Here is a 24,845-nt window from a genome sequence, read left to right on the forward strand (position 1 = left end):
TCCACTGCATGAAAAGCAAATGTCAGCACAGCCCGGAGGAATGAAGCCAACCCAAAAGGAAGCACAAGTACAAACTGTTAGCTTAAGGAGGAGGTATCCAAGGGGAAATTAGAAGTGATGGTTTTTGTCTTAGTTATAAAGAAAACATTTTTTAAATAAAGGCTGCTGCTTTTTTTTTTTTTTTTTAATGTTTGAGAGAGCATGCAAGTGGGGGGAGGGGTACCAAGCAGGCTCCACACTGACAGCGGGTGTGGGGCTTGATCTCGAGAACCGTGAAACATAAGATCATGACCTGAGTCAGACGCTTAACTCACTGAGCCACCCAGGCGCCCCATCCCATGAAGGCCTCTTTTGAAGTAGGAACTTACTATTTTGGATAAAAATGTCTAATGCATTATCAAAGAGTACCAGAACATAAGGGGATGTCTGCTTGCTTCTCACGGTACTTCCTGATAATAGAGCAAAATCTAACTTCCATAGTAGACACAGGAATGGTCCCGATTAAAAAGTCAAAATATATTAAAATGTGTTTGCAAGTCCAAAGAAATTAGAAAATTGAAATCCTGTAATATACCTATCATAAAGATATGTGAGTAATGACCACTCAAATATTGACGAAAGCCTTTCAAGTGGAAAAAGAATGATGAATCAGAATCCTAATCTACTTCTGAATTCTCCTGGTAGTTTTGTTTAGTCTGGTGTTACTTTGATTCATGGAGAACTGTTAATATGTGTGGTTACCGGATTAATAGAGTGTCCCATACCTGCAGCAGTATGGTTAGTGGATATAATATGCATAATTAATAAGAATACTACAAATTGGCCTAGCTGTGAACCATTTGCCTTGATGAATCACTGGTAATGTAAAATTTTACTGGCTGTTCTAATTATAATATTTGTATGGATCACTACTTCCAACTTTTTAATTCCACCCTGGTGTATTTGCTTAGAGATCCTGAACTTCTCCCCACCCACACCCCTAAGCTTTTTGGTATAATATATTAATATTGAATGGGATCTTAGATTTTCTGTTTCAGTTGCCTTAAGGATGGACATATTAAAGACCAAAGAAGGTAGACCACTAAGAAATAATTCAAGTGATTACATTTTAGATCCAGAAGAGCTCCTTGTAATTATCAACAGCAGCCAAGCTTCTTTTTTATGCATGTGGAGTTTGAGGCCAGAGGTCAGTGGCTTGTTCAAGCTCACCCAGCTGGTGAAAGATTTCTGGTGACCACCCAGGACTCCTCAAGGTCACCAGGTCAGAGCTTTACCCATCAGGCAACACTCAGCAGCCAGTTCCTCAGGCTACCTGTTTGTGTTGCACTAGGAGACAAAAGGGATGAACTAGATGGTTGACAGAAGCCCCTTTCTAGTACAGTGTGCTAAGACCAGCTGGAAAATTGAACAGCCTGTCATTTTCCTTACCAGTACATGGGCAGTGTCCCTACCTGTAAGCACTCCCTGCCATCTTGCAAGACAAGTAGAAACAACCAATAGTGAACTGTAATCAACATCAGGAGATTTAGATTACTTCCAGGTTTTAGGTACTGGAGTGTTACCTCAGCCACCAGGCAAGGGCATGAATACCTCTTTAGCACCATTCTCCCCAACCTGTGCTGTGGCTCTCCTTTGAAGACTTTTGTTGTCTTATTGGAGTGTTCTACCTTTTCCCACTTGGTGTAATTTCTGTCTTTACTTGGATATGGGCAGCATTTTTTTATGGTCTCCATTTTTACTTAGTGCTTTTGTGTTTTCCTTGAAGCAAAAAAAAAAAAAAAAAAAAAAAAAAAAAAACTGTGGACATTGAAAACTCACCAAAAATAAGCAATTCTCCTATTAGTAAATATTAGAATAGTACATATAGCTTATATCATTGGCCTTCCTAAATTTCTCCAGGGGTTCCCACTAGGGCATGCCCCAGGAAACAGATCAAGAGCAGGTTTCCTATTTGCTTCCAGCTTCTGTCACTAGTTTTTAAAGTCAGGTTTATTGAGGTATAATTTATATGTAGTAAAATTTACCCTTTAGACCTACAGCCTCATGAGTTTTGAAAGCTGTGTACATTTGTGTAACTACCTACTATAATCAAGATGAACATTTCCATTACTCAGAAAAGTTCCCTCATGCCTCTTTGCAGTCAATCCCCTCCCAACACCATGAGCCCATGACAACACCTGATGTATTTGTCCTTATATGATACCCTCTCTTTAGACTAATATAAACGGGATAATTCAGCCTGTAACCTTTGACTTTGGCTGTTTTCACTTAGCATGATGCATTTGAGAACTACACATGCTTTGCAGATGTTAGCTCTTTTTTATTGCCGAGTAGTTTATGTACATTTCACACTTCACTGGTGCATATGTGCGTATACCACAGTGTGCTTACCCATTTCCTACTTGATGGACATATGGTATGGTGGCCAGACTCTAAGGTGGCTCCTCTGATCCCCACCTTTTGTGTTTGCCTTTGATTCATCTCCCCTCTGTGAGTTGTTTCTAACCAATGAAATATTGTAAAGGTAATGCAGTGCCACTCTCTTGACTATTATATAAGACTGTCTTAATAGAAAAATCCTTTTTGAGACTGACTTTATGGCTTGGGAAAGTAAGCAGTTCTATTGAGAAAGTCCAAAGGAAGAAGAACTGAGGGTAGCTTCTAGGAGCAAACACCTGCCTTTCACTAATAGGCAGCAAAAAGCTGGGGCTTTCAGTCCTACTGAAGCAAGGAAATGAATTTTGCCAACCATCAGAGTGAGTTGGAAAGTGAATTCTTCCCCAGTCAGTCAGCCCTTCAAGTGAAATTGTAGTCCAGGCAAAACCTTGAGTACAGCCTTGTGAACCTATGCAGCTAAACCAGGCTACACTCTGGATCCACAGAAACAAGAAAATAATACACACATCTTAAAATAAAGCCACTTGATTTACATTAACTTGTTATACGTGTGGCACAGCAACAGAAACTAATATATGCTGGTTATTTCCAGTGCGAATAAAGCTGATATAAACATTCACATACCAGTATGGGTATTGACCTATATTTTTATATCTTTTGGGTAAATAAGAGTGGCGTTGTTGAGTGGTAAGGTAAGTTTAACTATTTGCCATGGTATGTCAACTGTCGGTATGGTAAGGTAAACTTCTATGAAGTGGCTGTACCATTTTACACACCAGCAGTGTATGAAAATGCCAGCTGCTCCACATTCACATCAGCAGTTAGAATTATCTGATATGTAAGCTTTTAGCCATTTGAATATAGGTGTGTAGTCCTATCTCCCTGTGGTTTCAGTGTTCACTTCTCTAGTGATAGTGAATGTGAATGTTTTTCCTGTGCTTTTTTCCCTCATCCATTCTCTGTTCACCTATTTAAATTGTTTACCCATTTAAAAAACTGTTTTGACATTATTGAGTTGTGACAATTCTTTATAATGGATATAGTTTTCTAACAGATGTGTTTTACAAATATTGTCTTTCAGTTTGTAGGTTGACTTTTCATTTTCTTAACCGTGCCTTTTCAGATGACAAATTTTTAATTTTGAAATTGAGCGTATTAATATCCTTTTACAGATCATGCTTTTGGTATCATACCTAGGAATTCTTTGGCTAATCCAAAGATACAAGACACAAATATTTTCTGCTTTCTTCTAGAAATTTTATAGTTTGAAAGTTTTACTTTCAGGTCGATGATCCATTTTGAGCTAACATTTGTACAAAGTACAATGCATGTATTGAGTTTTATTTTTTATATATAAACTTCATTTATTCCAGCAACATTTGTTACAGAGGCCACTCATTTTCATTGAATTGTCTTGGGCCTTTGTCAAAAATTGCTCTTTCTCTCCCTCTCCCCACCCCCCCCTTCTGTTTGTAGACTCTTCTGTTCTATTGGTCTAAGTATTTATCCTTTTATCAATACCACACTATTTTGATTATGGTAAATATAAATAATACAAATGGATGTTCTTTGACTTCTTTCTCAAAATAATTTTGGCTGTTCTAGTTCCTTTGCTTTTCTGTACACCTTTCAGAATTATTTGGTTACTTTCTACAACAATGCCTGCTAGAATTTTGATTGGGATTACTTTGAGGTTATAGATCAATTTGGGAATAACTGACATTAATAATGATACTACACATTCTAATTCATGAACATAGTATATCCATTTATTTAACTCTTCTTTTTTCTTTCATCAGCGTTTTGGATAGGATAATCCTTGCAATTTTTTGTTAGATTTATCCTTAAACATTTCATGTTATTTGATACTTTTGTTAAATGGTGTTGTTGTTTTAAAACTTAAGTTTCTAATTATTGCCAATGGAAATACAATTGAATTTTATGTATTGATCTGCAGTATTGCTTAATTTGCTTTTGATTCTAGTAGCTTATTTTGGAGATTCCTTGTGATTTTCTGTATTGGTAATTGTCATGTAGTAAGAGATAGCTTTATTTCATCTTTTCTATTCTGTATACCTTTCTTTTTCTTAACTTTTAGTGCACTGTATAGAGCCTCCTGTATGATCTTCAATAGGAGTTTTAAGGCAGACATGATTGTCTTGTATCCCATTTGAGGGGAAAAATATTCAGGCTTTCATCATTAGTTATTTTATCAGTAGACTTTTTGTAGATTACTTTTATAAAGTTGATTAAATTCCCTTTAATCCCTAGTTTGCTGAGATTTTTAAAAACATGAATGGATATTGAATTTTTTCAAAATATTTCTCCATCTACTAAAACACTCACATGATTTTCTTCAGTCTGATATGAAAAATTATATTTATTGATTAAAAAAATTAAAACCAGTCTTCCATTCCCAGGTTGGACCCCTCTTGGTCATGATGTATTATTCTTTTATATATTCCTGGATTTGATTTAGTAATATTTCATTGAGGTCAATTTTTCTTTAATTTCATTTTCCATCGTGCAGTCTGTGCTCAAGCCTTTCTCCCATCTTTTAGGACTCTAACCTGGGCTTACAGTCTTACATAGGTGTGAAACAGGTTTTGGAGTACTTACTTATAACTCTCAATCAGGAACTGAGAGCTGTCCTCCTCTCTCTCAAGAGGGGTAAGGCCCTGACAGCCATGTTTGTATTATGACCCTGGCTGTAACTGATTGGATCAAGAGTAGACACCTGACCTATGCTGGACAAATAGTATTCTCTTTCCCTGGAATTTGGACTTGAGATTCAAAGATACCAGTTACTTTGTACTGATAGCTAGAAGCGAGGACGTGACTACTCAGGAGCAGACTACCATTTGGATATAGCCAAGTTCAACCAGTGTAAAAATTAGAGAAAACACTCTGGTTCAGATAGAAAGAGAGGAGATTATTAAACTTAATAGTTACTTACTTTGGGATTCATGATTTATTCCTACTTTTTTCTTTCCCAGTATATTTCCTTTTTTGCTTGAGATAGTTCTGAATCAGTTTTTGTACTTGAAATCAAAACTGCCTTGGGCAAGATATGCTGCATTGCTTTTGTACATCCTGTTCCTATGGCTTGGAATGCCATACTCTAATTGGTTTGCTGGTACTGATTCTTCTAGACACTGAGGCATCTTCTGTTTGGGTTTAAGTTATCCTGACTCTCCTCTCAGAAAGAGGCAGTATTTAATTGGAATACCTATTTTTTACTCCTTGTATCACACTTATATTATAGTTCTTGAGCTTGATTCCGAGCTCCTGGATTTTGGTTTTTAGCATTTTGCATCCTTTGGGACTAGTGTTTGAACCATGCTTATATGCTGGTAAATGTTTGGAATGAATAAATGAATCCAAAACACTTTGTTTTTATAACCATCTTAAGGGCCTTTATCCCTCATCTTCAGAAGCAAGGTTTATACAGGTAATATTTCCAACTGCTATATATGTCCTCTATAGGAATGTTCTTCAAGTGTGATTGCACACTAGAATCATCTGTGGGACCTTTCAGAAAACCCTGATACACAGACTGCTCCCTACACCAATTAGATCAGATTGATGATGATGATGATGATGATGATGATGATGATGATGATTTTTGAAAGTACCAAAAATTGGATTGTAAAAGATCACCTGGTATGGGAAGGCTTATAAACACAATATAAACAATATTGATGCCCGGGTCACACTCTCATCAATGCTAAAGCAATTGGTCTGGGGTGTGGCTGGGTGGTAAGCGTTTCAAAAGCTCCCCGGGTGATTCCAGTAGGCAGCCCTATCAGTGGCCTTATTTTTTGGTTCACAGAACAATTGTTTAGGAACTGAAAATCCATGGCAATAATGGAAAGTTACACCTTCCAGGCTGCATGGGAAGCAGGTGGGAAAATCTGCAATTCAGATAATATGACCTCATTTTGTAGGCCTTGGAACTTAGTACTAATTACATTTGTCTGACGCAGAAATATCAGTTATACATCTGCCCTAAGATTTTTCCTTTCACAAACTGTATCATAACCCTGATTATAGTTCTCACAGATCCATAGGTTGGTAAATATGAAGTTGGCCACAGATGCTAAAGGATGGCAGCTAGGAAGTTGCTGACAGAAGCAGCTCACACCTCCTTCATTGTCTTGTCCTTGGTGCTGACTTTGGTAAGGAAAGTAGTGCCTTTACATTTTATTGCTCCTGTGTTTTGACTTTAGGAATTAATGGTGTTTCTTTGCCTAACTTACATCAATTAATGGTGTTTACGTTGGTGGGGGAAATGCTGTTGGATTATTATGAAACACAAAGTAAGGATAAGAAATATTTAAGTTAGTAATCAAGAAAATATCTTCTGATAAGTTTGACTTGCCTCCTTTTAGATGCATGGCTAAATGCATGGCTGCTTCCCAAAACTGCTCAGTGGGTTACAGCTGACAGAAAGGAACCAAAAATTGTGACCACTTTAGTGAGGCATGGCAAAGCTTCAAACCAGGCAGAATGTAATGGTGAAACAAACCCAGGGTGGTATCTCTTTGTTCTCTGTGTTCAGTCTGGGCCTCCCTTTGTAATTTGCCTCTTGAGCATCTTAGAATCAGTTCTTTTGTACTTAAACCTACTCTTGTGACTCAGCTGCTTTGGTTTTACTATTTAGTCTGTCCTTAATTTTTGGCCTTTCTGAACTCCATCCTGATCTGTCTCAGGTACTTGATTTTGCAACATCCAAAGACTTCATCCTTTTTGCTCTTGGGTAAATGCTTGCAAAGCAATAACATAATTCCTTAACACAGTATTTCTGGTTCAAATAACTAGAATATGCATTCTTGCCTATCGCCTACTCTACTACCTCTAAGAGCCCACCCAAGTGATGGTCTTTTTGTAGTGGAGTTTTCTGTTAAATCTTAATGGCTTAACCAAACAAATGTTCACTACATACTCATGGTCCATGTTGATTGTTTGCTTGGGGCTCTGCTTTGTCTGCTCCTGGACCCAGGGTGATGAAGCAGCCACTGGCTACCATATTGCTGATAGCTGTGGCAGAGGGGGAAATAATGTAGGAAATTTTGAGCCAGTTCTGTTGTCACTTGTCATATTTCATTGGCTAAAGCATATTGTAAGATCATGCCTAATTCAAGGGGGCAGAGACATGTAAGCCTCTCTCTGCCTAGAAAGAGAAATGGTGATATTTGGGGACTACTCTAGATATCCTATTTTGGTTATTATAAAATTTCACTCAGAACACTGAGTTATGCATAAATAATAGTTGGAAGGATAAAGATACATGTTTCTGAAAGCAGCAGTTTAAAGTGAGGGATCATGATGCATCCTTGAAGATGACTTTAGGGTTAACTAAGGGAGTGTGCATGTGACCTTGAGATAGAGACCTAAATCTTGAGAGCATTAGAAGTTTGTCTACATAATTAATGTTTAAATTGAGAATCAAAGAATACTATTGGATGCAATAAAAAAGATAACTTGGAAATCTCAAGTAATTAGGGATGAAAGAGGAAAGATTCCTGCCCCCCCCCCCCCTCCATGTCACACAGAGGCAGAACTGGAATAGAACCCGATTCTGATTCACTGGTCTTTGTGTTGTGTAGTATTATTTGTGTTAATTTATTGATTCTCAGGACAGTTTGAAAAAGTAGGTTCTCCTATTTTCCAGCTATAACAGCTGTGGACTCAGAATATGTGAACTTTGAACAGATTTGCTTCCAACTGTTCTTTCAGATTGTGCTCTTTGGATGAGGACACTATCCAATTTCTAATGGGGTTTAGAATTCATTGCTTATGGCTTCTGAGTGTTCATTTGTAGATTTTTTTTACCTCCATTTTGTTTAATGGATGAGTTAGGTTTGATCAACATTCTAGTAATGTCTTGTAAAAATATAGGTTTAGAGTACATAATCCGGCAGCTTGTGGGAAAATTATTTTCAGGGGAAATGAATTCACCCCAATCAGAAGATAGGATTAGTCAGGCTTGACCTGCTAAATTGAATCAGACAGTTATATAGCATCAGATGTTCCCAGCATTGACCTTTTTAGTGAGAAATGGGTCTATAAGATCTGTTTTACTCCTCTGTAAAATATTTTATGAATTTGAACAGAGCTTTCCATCATTTAGATACATATCAGGATCTACAGATGGGTTAGGACAAGACTGAGTAAAATTAGCTTTTGATGGGTTGGCCAGGTGGAACATGACTAATTTGTTAACTTGCTTGACCCTTTTTTTTTTTCCTAAAGCCAAAGTGCTCAAAAGACCAGACAGTAGTGAATACCTTTTATAAAGAAAAGAATAAGACCAAAGCAATCCAACAGAAGCTCTTTGGAAAAATCTCATAAAGTATGCAGTCTCTCCTGCTGAGGGGTGGGGGAACAAAGCATCTGGGCCTCTTTGCTTTCATGTCACATCCACAACTCCTGTCCTTAAATGCAGCTTCGGGGCCTGACAACTGGAGTTGACTAGTTAAGTGGGTCTTAAGTTCCATCTTTAAAATCACCCAGCTGTTCTCTTTTCTCAAAAATAAAACCATCCCAGCTGGTAGGTGGGAGTTTCCCCACTGTGACCAGGAAGCTGAGGCCTGGAGACAGGTGTGGATGGGAAAATTAGAGGGGGAGACAGAGCAGGATGGGGAGGCAGGGGCTACATTTCCCAGAATCAAACTTCTGGTCTACTGAGGCACTATGGGTGGGGTTGTCCATAGCAAGGGGGCTTATTTCTTGTGCTCTGCACATTGGTTGGAGTGGAGGGGCAAGGTATAAGGGAATCATTGAATCTTTTGCTGGAGGAGGTCCTGCAAACTGAGTCTAATTAATTTTAGAGATGATGAAGCTGAGGTCCACAGGCAGATTGTGCTTGGCCCATGGATACACAACTAATTGGAGTCCAATTATTCCACCTCCACTGAGACCTCATCTTTGTCTAACTCCCAAGGCCACATAGGACACATGCATGTGATCTAGACCTTGGCATAAAAGACCCTGCAATATCCTCGTAGTATAATAATACACTACATAGTATACTAATATAAACAACATGATAAGGACTTTTGTGTTTAATATTATTTATCTGCAGTAGTGAATGTGCTGAGTTAAGTGTAAAAACTTAGTATGTAGAGAACTCATGCTCATGGCCCTGGAAACAGGGGAGGGGGAAGGACTTGTGTGTGCTCTGGTCCTTTCCCCAACATGGCTGCTCCCTAATTAGAGGCAGAACACTGAGGTTCTGCTGTGGCATTTATCATCTCTTTCCCTCCTCAAAACAGGGTCTTTTCCTGACTGCCCATCTTTGGGATCTTTTATCTTCGGTGTAGTCCCAGTGTATTCCCTTTGCATATACCTCCATACTGCCTTTATCCAAGACCTTTGTAAAGAAGTGTATTTCTCTTTGAACCATCTCGGGTGACAGTATAACCATTCTAATAACCAGTGTCAAAAGGTGAGGGCTAGAGAAGGCGTGGCTGCTCTGCCTTGTCCACCCCTTTTCACAGTGACAAGTGACATAGCAGCTACCTTCATGGTCTAAGCCAAAAATTGAGACAAATGACCGTGACAGAGGACTGCATCTTGACTCATGCATAGATTGTGTGTTCCCCCGGCTCTCTACAAAGAACACGATGGCTGGAGCCAGGAAACCTGGGTTTTATTCCTTGCTCTGCCACAGCTGTGTGGTCTTGGGTGAGAACTTCTGTCTCTGACTGGGTTTCCTTCTCTTTAAAAGAGACCCCCCCACCATGTGACCTGCAAGGTTGTTAATGGGGTATGATAAAATAATGTGTGAAAGCACTAAGTGTGAAGAATAACCTAGATACCAGAGTATCTACTCTGATGAATGTTGGCAAGAAGGCAAGACTCCCAATGGGTTGACCTGCGGACACTGAGTAGGAGAGTTAATACAGCAAGCCTTATTGTGACATGGTGGTAGTTTTCCCCATATCAGGTTTTAGATGGGGCGTGCCTCTAGAGTCTAAAGCATGGGTTGGGGAGGAACTAGACAAGGAGATTGGTCAGTGTTGAATTCCTTTTATTCTCTCCTCTTCCTCTTACCTCCCCCTTTTCTGCTTGCTTGTCCTGACCTCTGTCTTGTGTTCCTTCTCCATCAGTCCTTTCTAGTTCACGTTGCCTGGAGGGCCTTCTAAGCAAACCTCAGATGAGTGTACACCTGTCTCCTTGCACATGTGCTGGGACAGAGCTGTGTGCCACTGGGCAGGGGGCATAATGTGATCAACGTGCCACCCTGGGCTCAGGAGTCCTGTCTCCTCTCTCTGTCTCATGTCCACTGCCCTCCTCTAATCCCAGCAGATGAACTGGGGCCATGAGCTAGCTGTCTCAGGCCTGATTTGCCTGGATGCTGCAACAGTGACCATGTGTCTGAACTTCGTTTTACCATGCTTGACCCATGCATGGTTTCTGTTATCAGAGCATCTTCTGACCAAAGTGATCAAAAAATGCCAGAGTCTAAAAAAGCTATTTTGGGGACGGTGCTATTCACCTTTGGCTTTAGACCACATAAATATTGGTGGAGAATTGAAGTTTAAGTTAGAATATACTCCCCTGGCATTTGAAGAAGGGATAAAGAAACTATCCTTAGGTAAAGGAATCACAGCTACTCATGGTGTCTGGATGAAGAACATCCAAGCAAGGGCATTTGGGGCTCTGTAGGACCTTTGTTGAATAACTATTTTTAGCTGGATTCTCGGGCAGAAGGACGCATGGCTTCTGCTTCTGGCAGGCAAACTCTGGCTGTAGTCAGGTGGGCTTCAATTCTGTACCTTTCTTTCCTCCCAAACTTGAACTTCCATTACAATACAGTTTTGCCCTGGGATCACCTAGTGAAACCACAAGAAATCTAAAAACAAAATAGACAAGAAAAAAATAGCCAAAACCTAACTTTATATTTTAACCTAGAATTATTAGGCTATTGCTTTATTCATTAATGCAGTTACTCTATCCATCACATATTTGAGTCCACAGATGTTCAAGGTACAGCATAAGTAAACCAAGTAAACTGTCCGTGGTCTCACGTAGAGTGCAGCATAAGGGGAAGCTCATATGTAGTCCAGTGGACGCCCAAATGTGAATCTATACCTAAACATCTCAGGCAAGATTCCCCTCTGATTAGGGGGCAGGGAACAGTGGTAGAAAGCACATTTGAAATATTGTGTGTCACATTCAAGTTCTGCTGAAAGTTTATACTGTATTTCACAGGAATGTAAATCCTGGGGTCTTGACAAGCCACCCTCACTCTGCTAAGTATGGGTTTAGCACTTAAAAAATGTTTATCTTTGAGAGGATCTCAAGCAGGCTCTGCACTGTCTGTGCCTAGGCTGACACGGGGCTCAAACTCACAAACCATGAGAGCATGACCTGAGCTGAAATCAAGGGTCTGATGCTTAGCCAACTGAGCCAATCAGGTACTCCAGGTTTAGCACCTTTTAACTGAAGGGGTAGGATTTGGGTGGCTGGAGGCTATTCTCAGTAAAAGAGGTTTTCAAGAGGGAGAGAAGTGTGGTAGTTGGCCCCAGGTACAGCAAAGCGGTAGGCAAATGTGTATAACTGGATTTGCTCGTCACGCAGAAAGTAGATGGCTGTGAGGAGTTCTGTCCAATGATGCTCTGAGCTGGTTGCAAGTCTGATTACAAAGCATACACCACTCTGCTTACAAGGATGACTTCTGTGGCTGCAGTTCTCCCAGCCTCAGTAGTGGTCTGGGCAAAAGTGTCAGTGAATCCCCTATCACTCAGGGAAAGTTTGTTCAAGTCATCTGACTCATGGGTGGGTCTAGTCCCATACGTTTCCCTGAATTCTAAAAGCACCAGCAATCTAGAGACAAAATCAAGCTGTAACAAGCTTTTGAACAGAAAAAGGCAAGCTAAGATAGGTCACTGAAGCCTTTGTGCCAGTGGTTATCAGTTACTTTCTACCGTGTTAGGGGAACTACTACTTCTTATGTTCTAGCTCTGGGAGCAGCATGCCTGTGCTCTGCATGGCCCACTGGGGCTCTGGAGGATAATCAGCTTCCCAGGCCCTGTTACATACCACACTAAAGGTGTGTGAGGTCCTGATGATGGCTAACTTCTTATAGATTCTCAAATGGGGACTGCTCCAAGTGCCTTGGATGGCATTGTGTGGCGTAGGGTGAGAGGCCTCTTACCATGTGTTTCTTAGCCTGTCCCTTTGCACAGTGAAATTAGACCCAGGGGTTATCAGGGTAAGTTCTACATAGGAAAAAAGTCAAAGGATAGGCAAGAGAGGAGAGACACTTCTCTTTCTGCATCAGAAAGTAGAGAGAAGCTGATAGTCAGCATATGCATTGGCTTCACATGGGTGAGCTCACTGAGTAAAGAGCTACCCATGTTGCCAAGCCCAGAGCAGTCCCCCAGTTAGCTGAGTCCTGGGGATAGAGGTTTTTGCTGGCTACAGACATCCCATCTGGCCTCTGGAGCAGTTACAACAGCATCACTTATAAGTTATGCTTAATAGGATATGGCAAGAAAGGGCTTCTGCCAGTCGGAGCCCTGGTTGCAGTCAGGCACCACACCCTAAGGCCATGCCTCTGACTACACACATTTTTGCAGAGCTCTTGCTGTGAGAAGTTACTGCAGGAACCCAAACAGTGGCTCTGTGTGATCCATCTAGTTCTATGGGACTAGAAGCAGAATAGTGTTTTACAGACCAGTGAATGACCAATGTGACTATCTGCCATCATACTACAGAACTCCCATAGCAGCCAGCCTAGCCTCACTCCAGAGCAAGGGGGAATGAGATGTTCTTTTTGAGTGAAGCAGTAAGGCATTGGTTAGAGTCACCATATTTAGGTGCCATATTCCATGTCTGACTTTGATGTCTCATAGGAACTCCTTTCAATTTGGGAAACATTTATTTAGGACCAACTATATCCTAAGAACTGTACTGGTATGATGTGTAGGTAGGGTATGTTCTCTGAAAACAGGAGTCTGTTTCATTGTTTCCCTGCTGGAACTTTCAAAAGGCTATATTTTGAGAAAATTTCCTCACGAGACAACCTAAGGTAGTCTGGGCATTAACATAGGCTCTGCCTTTGTCCATTTTTCTTTACTAGTTTGTGTTTGTTTACTGCCCAACTGAAACTTTGACCACAAAGTTTGCCTTGACTCTTAGTATTTGTAACCTGATTCATGTTGACTCCCGTGGTTTCATTGTTTTCCCTAAATTTTTGCTTAGATCATTATTTCAAATAATAAAGGTAAAAATATTCCTGACAGGAACATAGAATAGACATATGTGCCATCAAATATTACTTCCCATATTTGCTTCAGTTATCTTAAAAAAAAGAGACCAAACATTCCATGTACCTAAATTTTGAACTACAGCTTGCCTTGGAAACTAACCTGTTTCCAAGGTTAGTTTATAGGGGATAGCAGAGAGGCCCTTTGCCTTCTGGCTGGAAAACAAGAGGCCTGTTTTTTTTTTTTTTTTTTTTTAAGTTTATCTGCAGGTTCTTGATTGTGCTCTCAGGGAGCCTCTCCTTTGTTGTCCTTTGGTAGCCATTCTTTAAAAAGGAGGATTCCACTTCTCAAAGAAAGATTTCATTTTTTAACAATATTTCACTTCAAATAAGGTGACTCCTGAAGGCACAGTAGTAGTTGAAAGTAGCCTCTTCTAGTAAAACTTATCTCTTTATTGAGTACTTACTATGTGCTAATCACTGTTTTAAGAGTTTGATATGCAATCTTTCGTTTAATCTACACAGTGGCTTTTTGAGAATCATAAAGTATTAACCTCATTGTATAAATGGAGAAGTGAGCGAGTATAGGTGTTATTTGCCCAAAGCCCCATACTCAGGAAGTGGTGGGAGGGTATTCCTTCCAAGTAGTTGGACAACAGAAGTTACACTATTAAGTAGAAATTTGAGGGTCCCTGAATGTAGGCATATAGGTAGTTCTCTACACAGTGGTGTGATTTGATGGGCTCATTGAAGGTCACCTGCTCATAATGTTCTCCTTTTCGCAAGTGTCATGATGGCTCAAATACCATTTTATTGGTTTCTTAGAGTTCCCATAATGAAAAACCACAATCTTTGTGGCTTAAAAGAACACATTTATTCTCTTCTAGTTCTGGATAATAGAAGTCTAAAGTCAAGATATTAACAGAGCCATCTTTCCTCTAGAGGCTCTAGAGACTTCCTTGCCTCTTCTACCTTCTCATGGCCCCTGGTGTCTTTGACTTTTAGAGGCGTAACTCCACCTCTGCCTCCATGCTCACATGGCCACCTTCTCTGTGCCCTCTCTTCTTCAGAGGACACACGTCATTGGATTTAAGGCCCACCCTAAATCTACAATGATTTTGTCTCATGATCTGTAACTAATTACATCTGCAAAAACCCTATTTCCAAATAAGGTTATGGGATACTACACTCGCCACTTAAAGTTTATTCCTGTGAATTTAGAATTGCTCAGTCCAGACTCCTCTTATAACAGTCAGATTCTCTGAGGAAAGACTTGTTGTTTTGGGGTTGTTTGTTCTGGACACTGGAACCCAGAATTCCCGGAAGAAGGCAGGAAGTAAAGATAAGACATGGAAAGGCCAGATGGGAGGGAAGGAATTGAACACAAATTTTAATTTGTAGTGTGCATAAAGGTTTTGCTGAGAGTGTAGTCTCTTGAGAAGCTTTCACAGAAGGGGACAGAAAAGGCAGTTAACCACCCAGTGAAGATCTCCACCTACCAGTTTGCTAACATGAGCTCTAAATTGCACTGGGGCCTGCATAATTTTTTGAAACAGTATTCAGAAGTACAGATTGTAAATCTCACTTGCAACAATAAAAACAATTTCTAATTGCATAGAAAGCAAACTGCCACCAGCAAAGTATTTCACAGTCGTCAAGTCCAACACCCCCTCATTTTATGGAATGTGTAAATTGTCTCTCAGTTACTTTGAAACCCAAAAATGTCAATTTTGTAGAATCCATCTGGCCCTCCTCATGAATATATTTTGGAGAATTTTAGGAAAAGCACTGCTGAATGACTAAGAGAGGATAATACTGAACATGAGACTATAACTATTTCCCACCGAGATATCAGTGACCGTAGGCCAGTCTTTCATGTCTCATTGCCTCAGTCTCTCCATGAGCCAATTTACCTCCTAGGGATCCTGTGAGTATTAAAGACACACATTTAGACAAAAGCAAGCAACCTCAATGCCAAGAATGTGTAGAGAACTCTGTGTATAATGGTGTGCCTCTAAGTGCATATGTGTGTGGTGATGGGAGGGGTTATCTTTCTAAACAGGCAGAGATTTGTAAATCTTTAAGAAGCAGCATGGTGTACCAATATAATTCCAATGCCCTCATTCTCATAGTCCATAAGAAGAGCCTCCAAAGTTGGAACATAAGTGTTAAACTGAAAAAGTACTGCAATTTTTTTTTTTTTTTTTTTTTTTTTTGCTAGTGTTACCATTGTCTCGATTTAGAATTGATGAAGATGATGCATAAATGACTTGCCCAAGGTCAGGGGTTGCTTTATGCAAGTAATATTAGGATGGAAAGACTGGTATTATGATGTTCATTTATCCAGCATTCATTCTAGTGTCTTGCCTTCAAAATAAATCCCGAGCCCAATCCCTTCCCATCATCTCCACTACCACTGGCCTGTTCCAAAACCTCATTCTTTTTGCCTGCGTTTTGCAGATTCCTCCTAGTTCTTCTCATTTTTATATTTCTGTTAATCCTCTGATCTCTATATAGCATTTGAGTGCCCTTTTTAAACTATTAGGTCATTGGTTTCTATGCTCAGAGGCTTCAGTGGCTTTTCACCTCACCCAGAGCAAAAGCCAAGGTCTTTTACATGGTTCCCAATGCCTTACATAGTCTGATCTACTCTCCTACTTTTCTACTCCTTGTTTAGTCCAGCCACACTGATCTTTTTGTTCTTCGAAAATGCCAAAAATCTCCTCTTCTTGGGGCCTTTGTGTTTCCTAGCTTCCTTCCTTTACCTACGATTTTTCTTTTTTTTTTTTTTTTGGTGGTGCATGGGGAGGCAGACTCAAGTCTTGCTATGTCATTTCCTAAAGGTCTCAGATTTTCCTTCACCACCCTTTACAAAATCATGCCCCTCATACTGTTAGTGCTCATCTCCATTACCTGGAATCATTGTTATCTATGGCATTTATCCCCTCAGGACATAATATGTATTTTTTCATTGCCTGTCTCTCTCCACGAGAATATGGTCTTCATGAAGATTGTTTTAGTCTAGGCCTGTTTTTCCACCTCTGTGTCCCTAGTGCCTGTGAAAGTGCCCACTCTGAAATGGGAACTCTATAACTCATGATCTAATTGAATGACTTACCTCCCCCCCCCCCCCCCATTTTCTTGTATCTAATAGGAAATGCAGTACTCTGCCTTGCTTTCCTTAGGGTTCTGGGAGTAGGGGGTCACATGAGATCCTAAAAGTGAAGTGCTGTATCACCTATCAAGTACTACAGACAAATGTGGGATGTGTTACTACCCCTAGTCTGTGGTCTAAGGTAAGTCAAGATGAGAACTTTGCCTTAAACTCAAGAGTTGATGACATTCCTCTGGACAGCTTTGGAATACACTTTATAGTATGAGCTAATTTCAAGTATTAGAATCTGTGGATGTGAAAACAACTTAAAAGTAATACAATATGGCAACTTACTTGATATTTAAATTTGTTTCAGTATATTCCTGACATTCATTTTCTGCTTGAATGTTCCATGTGGCTAGGAAAGTCATTCAGCTCTCCTTTAAAGCAATCCCTTCTGGTGATGAATATTTTAGTTGCTAGAACATTCTTATCTGGGGTAAGCTGATATCTGCTTTCCTGTGACATCCATACAGTGGTTTCCCCCCATCTCTGGAACCCATGTTGAAATCTATTCTGTCCCGCCAAGATTCCTCACTCAGCTGTCTTTATTGGTTAAACTTTGCTTAGGACATAACTCTTCTCCCACCCAGGACACTAGAAATCTGGTGACTGCTGTTGTCTGAATATACCAGACCATTCTGACAAGAATGCCAATGATAATTTAAGCTACAGTTTAGGAAAAACATGTGCCAGCTGCTTCCCACCAGGGCTCCCATTAGCTTGTCATTTTCTTGTGCTACTTTACTGCTTCCATGACAGGGACATGCCAGCTATCAAACATTTCCTCCAGGTCCCCATTTTGTCTCTCCTCGGTGCTCCCAGTTGTAACCGCTTATTTTCTTCTTCATTCTGACTCTGTCTCAACTCTCCTTTCCTTATCTGCAGGAGGGAAAATTTTTGTTCACCTCCTGCCAAAAAGTGGTTGGATCCCCCATTGATTTTTTTCCTAGCTCTGCCACTGCCTGGCTGTGTGACCTTGAACAAGTCATGTCTTCTTTCAATAACTAGCTATTCTCTCAGCTTTTTTTCCTGATCTGAAATGTGGAATTTAAAATTATGAGTGAGTCCTAGGTCTAAAAATTAGAATGGAAAAACATTTTTTTTTAAAACTCAAAGCTGGTTAAGAATTTAACTGAATACTTATCGAGCCCTCATCAGGGGCCATATATGATTCTAGATACTAGTATGGGTACAGAACAATCCTGGATCTGTTTTCAAACCAATTGATCTTTATAGAGAAAAAAATAACACATGTATAAAACAGGAAACTCATTAATTTTGGAATTAAATACTGCTTGGGTGAATAAAAGAAGGAAAAGTGTGGAAAATTTATCTATATTGAAAATTTGAATTTTGTATTGATTATTTAGGGCTAGGCTGATGAAGCACATAGAATTTAGAATCAGATTGCCTGGTTCTGAACCCTAGCTCCCTTTTCACTAGATAGATGATAAAAGAACACATCATTTAATCTCTCTGTACCTCACTTTATTTAAAAATAGTTATAAGTCTACAGATTTGGTGTGGGGATAAATGAGATAACATGAGAAAAGACAAGGAACCTGGTATGAAATATATATTCATTAAATGGATCTTTTTACTACTCTTGGTGTCCTTAATTCCATTGTCTTATAGAGTCTGTGTTGTATTTTCTTTGGTGTTTGTTCTCCTTCTCTACTGGTGTTTTTGATGTTCTATATAATCTTTACTGTATGAATGCCTTAAAGGTCTAAGAAATTTTCATAATATGACAAAGGTGAGCACTTGATTTGAGATTTTGGAAGACTTGTGGGAAAGGTGATGGAGTTATGAGCTTGGAATGGAGGTGTAAATCCACGCATAGGATTGTAGCTTAAGGTGGTTTAAATGGTATAAATAGAAAAAAAAATCACATCTCTATAAGTTATATGACATTCTTTTTTTTGTTGTTTGAATGCCTTTGTATTAATCAACAACAGGAAACTCATTGCTTTTTCTCAGGTAGAGAAATTGAGTTGGCTAAAGTCCTGACTCTTTAGTGAGGGGTCAAGGATTTTCTCCTTTTATGACAAGAAATACTACCAAAGAACATAAGAGAAATATCTTAATGATAGTTGCCTGTCACTCAAAGCCCTGAGTATATAGCTTTCTCCAAAGAAAGGAAAAGGTAACCACAAAATTCAAATTTAGACACACACAAAACTTTTCTGGTCAGTGGTGTGTATACACCAGAAATGAAAGATTCTGTTTTCTTGCCATTGATCTTTCATGCTTGAATATATACTGCCTTCACCCAGCTTACTACTTCTTTATGTCTCAGAATGAGGGGATAAAAGTCACATTGTTCAGTCTCCCTCCCTTACATGGGCACAGTTACATTAGGTTGGTATATTTACAATAGTGTAAAAACCTCCTTGCAATAAAAACTCCACATTTCCACTCAGGACTCTGGGGGGCGGGCGGCGGGGAAACCCATATTTTCCATGTACTCCTAAGATAATAATTATGTCAGTACTGCAGGCAAGGTGTAGGATTCAGCACCAAGGAGAGCTCTCAGCGAGTGAGATATAGTGAAACAAAGCACTATTCCTATCTTGAGCAGTATAGGTCTGTTCTATTGGAATCTGCTTCTTGGACTGGATGTATTTACACTTTTCACCAAATATTTCCCAAGTGTCTGCTAACTTCCAGACATAATGCTAAACCCTATGGTCATAGTGGTGAACATGGGGTGTACCATCTTGTCCCATGAAGCTCTAGACCTCAAAGAACTAGCACTTTGAAACTGGTTCATGATCTTTTAGGGTCAGGTGTCAAACAGTGCCTTAAAAGTGGACTCATTTTAGTACTTAACAGGTATTCATTTGAAGTATTGTTGAAAGGATTTCTATATCTTTTGGTCATGTATCAATATAACCATTAAGTCTTTTATATGTTCAAACAGCTATGATGATGAATGTGAGGAAAAGTGAAGTAATAAAAACCCAGTTACAGGCTACTGTACAGAGTCATTTACACCATATTGTATTGATTCAAGAAGATCACAATTCTTCTAGAATCAAAAGGAGGGGGTCAAAGACCTTACATATTGATGATGTGATCTTGAGTGGAAAGATCACATCAGAGAGGAGCATATTGAATGAGGTACATTGTGGCCATATTATGAAAATATATACACTTCTGTTCCATTTTATCCTTCTGTGACAGCTCCTAATTTATTTTACATAAGGTAAAACTGAGGTTGAGGCTACTTAAATGTTTAACTTTGATGTATGAAACTTGACAGGGAAGAAAAAAAATCAGTGTATATAAGACAGATTTTCCCATGACTCACAGGGATTTTGTATTGGTTACTAATGCTAATAATACTAGGATGCAAAGACTCATTAAATACTTGTTGTGTAAAAGAATGAATAAATGATTGAATGAGTATGAATTGAGGTGCTTAGGTCTTCCCAGGTGTTGTAGAAATGTTTAAAATATGGTTTATTTAATTACCATAGTTTTAAAATTGTATGGTTTGATTTTTGCACTGGTAAATTCATACGCGAAGTAGAGTCAAGGCCACTTGGATACTGGAGCTGTCTTGTTTCAGCTTAGGAAAGGCATGCCTATGATTTGGTGGTTAGATTGTTGATGTCTTTAAATGTACACCCCAGAAATTGACAAATACTGAAAATAAAAATACGTTTTGGTTTGGTGCTAGTTTACCTGAAGACCACTGGACCATGATGGGTAAGATTTTTTTTACCTTACTTGAGTGACATGACTATCACAACTTTATAAGTATAAATGATGAAATACAAATACAAATGGTAAGGTATAACTGTATATTCAGGAAAACTACAAATGAGGTCATCATAGATTGGCTGTTAATGTGTGAAGACTGCATTATATTCTTTGGATGAATGATGTGCTTGAGTTCACATATATAAGTTACTTACAGTTGTGATTAACTTGGAAAAAATATACAATAAAGCAGTAGTTATGCCCTGATAATTTTAGGAAGGATTGAATATCCCTAAAGGCAAATAAAAGGATGTCAACTCAAGATGGTGTTGACATTTTGTGAAAGCATCTAGACATCCTGAAGGAAGATGAAGTGTCTCAGTATCCTATATGGGCTAAATCCAATATACATTTCTTAAGCTTGGCATACAGTCAGCATTCTTGGGGGGCAGGCCAATACCAAGTGAGCATGAACAATATTTTGTTCAGTGTATCAGGATACATTAAAATATCTTCTAGATACACAATTATGTAGTAGTCTAAAAGGTCAAAGAATGCATCGTTCATGAAATACCTATATTGTATTATTGAAGTTGAACACATTGTGGTTTACTTAAAGGGACTATAATGTATGCAAGTTTCAGTCTTCCTTTAAGTTGTCTTTATGTTCTGAAGCAGATTATACATTTTCAAGAAATCTACTTAAGTGTAAATGATCACTATTTTTGAAATAATTAAAAAAATAAGTTGGATGTTAGGCTGTTGAATAGACCTAATATCCAGAAGTTGCTAGGAAGGATGGAGTCATACAGCATTTTAACAAGTATCTTTAAATCTCTATGGAGAAAAATTACTGGTTTAGTCAGTATTTAACACTTTTGCATATTAAATCTGAACATCCTTGGTTTTGAATCTTAGTGAATGCATATATTTCTTTAGGATACACATTTTGAGGTACAATATCAATAGTGTGCACTGTGCAGGATGTGGGTGGTAGCTTCCTAGCCTAAATGGGACTGAACAAAATTTTGAAGTCATGATATTTCTTGGGAAGTATCAGTCCAGTTTTTCATAATTGTTACCTTGTGTACCCCGCTAGAATAGATTCAACAGTTGTTAACATCAGTAGTTAATATTTTATCATTCTCTCCCCTTCCCCTATTTCCCTCTCTTCTCCACTCACCTACCTTTTATCCTTTTGCTGAACCATTTAAAAATATATTTCAGACCATATGATACTTATCCCAAAATATACATGGTAAATGTCCTAAAAATAGAAACATTACCCCAACTAACTATATTATTATCATACCTTAAGAAAATTAACAGTATCTTAACATTCTCTAATATCCAGTCCATATTCAGACTTCCCCAATTGTCTCACCTAAGAATGTCTAATAGATTTCTTTGAAAAACAAAACAAAATATGATCAAGGCTTACAGGTTGTGTGCCCTTGTTGAATATTATAGTTGAGAAAATAGGCTCAAAAAATTGAGGTCGCATACACAATCATGTGTTGTGGCTTGCTTTTAAATTCAGGGCTGACTGGTGCCAAGTCCCTTGTTTACTTAATAGTGTTGTATAAGATTTCTAGTTATTACAATAGAGTGAGTGGCTAACTATACCTGGATGTCACATCTTAGGGAGTTATACTTTTAGAGATGCTTTGGGCAAGAGAGAATTAGGTGGCCGTGATCTACATTGCCTCAGACGGTATAGGGTAGAAATTTAGTCATGTTGAAGCAAAACAGGAAGAGGGTTAAAATAAAACAAAACAAAACACATAGGTGAGAATTCCCAGTTAGCTTAAGTCTTTTTAAGACCTAAAGAAAATGCAAACATTTGTTTTGGGTACTTTGGGACCTTTGCAGTTCTTTATCCCAGGATGGCTCCGGATCTTGACCTTAAATGGCCACTGTGGGTTAGTGTCCTATAATTCTAGAGAAGGGGGCTTCACTATTTTTTTTACCTGGGAGACACCTGTTTGTGTTTTACTCATCAGTGGTGTCACACTGGATAATTTGGGGCTTTCATCATTTTGTGATGAATTTTATTTTTAAACCATAGGATTCTAGTTGTTTATTTCTCCATGATTCGAGGGCCCTATAGAGTACTTTATAAATTATGAATAATTAAGCTATTTCTCTGAGTCATACCATCTCCTCAGATGTTCTTGTTGTAGTTATTCTGTTTAAATGAGAGAGGTGTTATCTTCTCAACGATGTAAACTTTGTCCATCATTTGTGCCAAGGCAGTCCTTGGTCATACACCACCAGTCACAAGTGGCCTGGTATTTGACATCCATCTTAGAGCAGCTTAAACTCCCCTGGTAAAGCCACGTTCCTACCTACAACTTTCCAAAGCATGTAAGTTAATTTCTTCTGGAATTAATCCTGCTACCAAGTCTTAAAGTCATGGGTAAATACTCATCTCTCAATGTATAGTCTCAAACTCTGTATACAATGTAATCTTGGTTCCTGAAACTGTCTATGAGAAATAATGGTTTTTCGTCATTTGTACTTAAGGGACGTGAACTTACTAGGGCTACTTCAGGGCAGTACCTTCATATCACAGGTATGTGATATTTAACACTGATTTTTTAAGCCCAGGCACCCTCCCTTATGATTGTGTGAAGATCCAGAAATCTCTTGACCTGAAGAGATGCTTTTGGGAAAACAGGACTTGGGTATTCTCTCTCCTTTGTGAATTGAGAACTTAGTTTCTTCATCGTGAGGGTGATGGTATGGTAGTTCGCTATACTTCTCAATATTAAAGACTCAAGTGCGAGAATTTTTTATTAGTAGTTCTATTGAAAAAATTAATAGTATTTCAATTTAGGCCTTCTTAAACCAACATATCAACCTAGGATCCTGCAGAAGTAAAATCATGCCATAATTAATAAATAATGGATTTCTAAATTATTATATTTGTATTTAGAAACAAATATTGTTGGTATAATAAAGCTCCATGGTAATTTTAACTCCATAAGTGTATATATACCCATACTACTTGGTAATCCCGTTGGCCCATGTTAAAAAGAGCTCTCAGCATTCAGATAATTGCAGTGACGAAGGAGTTAACCGAACCGGAAGCTGATGAAGTGAGATGCTGGTAGCAGATGGTGTTGTCAAATAGAAGTATAATTGCATTAAAAAAATCCCTTCAAAATAGTTTCTCAAGCTTTAGGTAACTTAGATGACATTTAACAGGCTCTGGAAATCACTTAAATGGGTACAGAAATAAAAGAATTACAGAGGAAAATGTCACCATCTGAATTTGTCTTGAGTTTTATTGAGTCGAGACATCTGAGGCTCTGGTTAATACTTAGCAACTATTTACAACCCACAGAATAAAGCTTGTCATTGTTCCATTGTTTAGCTCATTTTGTGGGGAAGGTTTTTTGTGACAGTCTAGAGAATGTAATGGATTTAGTGCTCTAAAATATGAAGTCTGTGGGAAAAGAAAAATATAAATTATCTTAAAATCAAATATATAAAAACTCACTGGATGTTTTAGAGAAAAGTAATTAATGCGATTGGAAACTACAGGAAATAGCCTTTTTTTTCATTTTATAGTTTGTCACTATTATTGAATATGGCACAGCAAGAATTAAATGTAAAGTGCTTTCATAACATTTAGAAGCATTGCAAATATTGATGGGGAATCCAAGACTTTTGTTGGAGGGTGTAGGATATGTGAATGTTGAAGAAATAGACTCATAAAAATTTAGACTAGGACACAGGTGCAATTACTAAATGTAACGTGGTTTTACAGGTAAGGAAAGTGAAGCCCAAACATGAACCAGAGCTGAAACTTTTATCTGGCCTCAAGGGTGTAAACCTTTTGCAAATATTCAAAATCTAAAAGATTTCAGGGCCAAGTATATCCATATAAACCAGTTCTCTTGCTGCAAACCTGAGTGTAAGTGAAGCCCAGCATGAAAAACCCTAGGGAGGCAGGAGATGGTACTGACTGAGGGCGTGGGTTTGGGATCAAGTCCTGGTGCTCTGTTTCTTATAAACTTAAATGAGGTTACTTGTCTGACTTTGGTCAAATGTACAGTTATTACCAGGACCCAAGAGCTTCCTTGCAATGGTAGAATTATTATTATTTTTTTATTAAAATTTTTTAAAATATTTATTTTTGAGAGAGACAGAGACAGAATGTGAGTGGGTTAGGGGCAGAGAGAGAGAGGGAGACACAGAATCTGAAGCAAGCTCCAGGCTCTGAGCTGTCAGCACCGAGCCTGACACAGGGATCGAACTCATGAGCTATGAGATCATGACCTGAGCTGAAGTCGGACACTCAATTGACTGAGCCACCCAGGCGCCCCACAATGGTAGAACTATTAAATGCTGAAGAGG

The sequence above is a fragment of the Puma concolor genome, chromosome D3 (genome assembly GCF_028749965.1).
Source record: "Puma concolor isolate L17-30 chromosome D3, mPumCon1.1.hap2, whole genome shotgun sequence".
Taxonomy (NCBI): domain Eukaryota; kingdom Metazoa; phylum Chordata; class Mammalia; order Carnivora; family Felidae; genus Puma; species Puma concolor.